This window comes from Magnolia sinica, chromosome 19, assembly GCF_029962835.1.
Source record: "Magnolia sinica isolate HGM2019 chromosome 19, MsV1, whole genome shotgun sequence".
Taxonomy (NCBI): Eukaryota; Viridiplantae; Streptophyta; class Magnoliopsida; order Magnoliales; family Magnoliaceae; genus Magnolia; species Magnolia sinica.
This window is the reverse complement of record NC_080591.1, coordinates 57,639,339-57,641,486: the sequence shown is the minus strand read 5'-3', so window position 1 is coordinate 57,641,486 and position 2,148 is coordinate 57,639,339. Positions and strand designations below refer to the sequence as shown.

At 33.7% G+C, this 2,148-nt stretch overlaps 1 long non-coding RNA gene across 1 annotated transcript; it reads right to left on the bottom strand.

The window, feature by feature from the left end:
• Positions 1–546: 546 nt before the first annotated feature.
• Positions 547–1,087, bottom strand: LOC131235516 (uncharacterized). The gene is made up of 2 exons (XR_009166185.1): positions 925–1,087; positions 547–688 (listed from the first exon to the last, which is right to left on the bottom strand). It is a non-coding gene; the product is annotated as an uncharacterized LOC131235516 (long non-coding RNA).
• Between the last annotated feature and the right edge of the window lie 1,061 nt (positions 1,088–2,148).

Sequence of the window (2,148 nt, the reverse complement as noted above, 5' to 3'; positions counted from 1 at the left end):
CGCTTGAGGGAAGAGAATAATGATGAACTTGGTATTTCCTCAGGGAAAGAAAGAGAACTCACACATGGGGTTGCAATAGATCATCCCATTGCTCCTGATATACATTCATCAAATTAGTTTCCATTCATTGCATGAAGCTCAGTCAGAAGGGAAAAAAAAAAAGATTGCTACCTTAATAACTAAAACCACAAGCTTTGCATACATATCAATAACAACAAATGAGAGATGCTGGACTTGTTGTGGCATTTGTAGGGACAATGAGCTTGGATTAATCATGTCAGTGGCCAAACAATTTGCCAGAGAAATTTCCTGAAATTATAGGTAGAAAGAAAAGGAAAACTCTTAACAATTGTTAGGGTCTGGAGGATTCTCATGGAAACATAATAAAAACCACGGAAAACGTTTACCATGAGGATTCAGAAAAAGCAATCCATGAGATCATCTCCTTTAAGCAACCCACTTTGTTGTAACTGTGAGATATAATGGGTATAAGCTACATCAGTATAATTAGTTTAAACATAAAAAATGATGCAATACAATTAAAACTGAATATTAAACAAAATTTATATTACTACACAATAAAAGAAATATAATATTTATTACAATAAATTGAAAATGGTCTTGAATTTAAAAAAAAAAAAAACAAATCCTCTATATGGTCTAAATTTAGGCTGAAGTGATGTAAATCCTGCACACAAGGAAAAAAAAGTCAAAAAGTAGCATGCAACAAATTGATGCATGAAAAATTCACATATATAAGCCAAATCAAATAATGATCACATCAACAACTTTCTAAGCAAACCACTTTAATTAATAATGTCTAATTGAAACCACAAGTCATAACACAAGTCACAATTATGAAAAGAAATAATAAAAAAAAAGAAGAAATTAGAAATGATTATTATTCAAATAAAATAGCATTACCTCAATCTTCATATCTATCCCATGTATACAGAAAATGTTTTTCAATGGAGGTCTTTCCCAAGGTGTAAGAGGATTTAGCACTGGATCACCATGATAAAACCTGAAATTTACAGCATTAAAAAACATAAGCCTGCTAGAAATGAAATGACTCCAAAAATGCAGAACATTAGTACAACACATACTGTTAAATAAAATAGCTTTGCCACCAACTATAAAATAAAGGGCAGAGGAGAACTTTATTCAAGCATGAAAGTGGAAGGGTCAAAACCTGCAAGCCGTAGAAAAGCATTTACAGGCAATTTTCAGCATCCAAACACAGACTATAAATAATTTACAGTTAACCCCATTTACAGGCATCATCCAAACACATCCTAACCATACCTATACATAAACGGTTTAGGAAAAAAAATACAACAATGGTCTGACACAGTAGGGTTTTAGTCCCAAACAAAAGGCTGCCTACTGTTCAACATTGAGGACTTGGCTTTTCAAGCCAAGGTTACCAACATATAAATAAATAATCATTAAGAAAAACAACAATGGTTCCCATTCAACCAGCAACAGACCAAATATTCTCTAGCTAGGATCTTCCAATCTGGAGGATTGTTGGAACATGGTCCAACCACAGTTAGTCCCATCATATCAAAGTGATCAGAGTATGACTTAGCGTTAACTTTCTATTACAGCCTATAGTACCCAGAAATAGAAAGAAGATATGATCAAAGTATGACTTCTATACTAAAGGTCACAACATAAAATTATGATACACATCTTTTTGAAGTACCGACACAAATAAATTATAGGAAAATAAGTTCTCTCTGTAATCTTAGTGTTGACTACTAAAGTCAGTCTAGAAGATTTATTTAGGTGTCCAAGCAACACAGGATTTTATTGGTGTCTAAGCAACGGGCAACATTTTCCACAACATCAGTCTTCAAATCAATAGCAGAATTATTGATTTGAAGCAGGAGCAGCACATGTTTAGAAGAAGAACCCAACACATCTGAAGCAGCCCAATAGTAGGTAGTTTTCTCCCCTAAACCATTTGAGCATAAGAATTAAAGAGAATCTCATAATAAAAACGAGAACCGGTAACAGTTCTATGACATATGCACTATGGGCCTATTAGACTCTGGATTAGCAAACCATTTGCCCCACTTGTACTCAAGACCCGAGGATAATTTCATAGCCTCTGCTCAATGGATTATTTGATTCTTTTCTTTC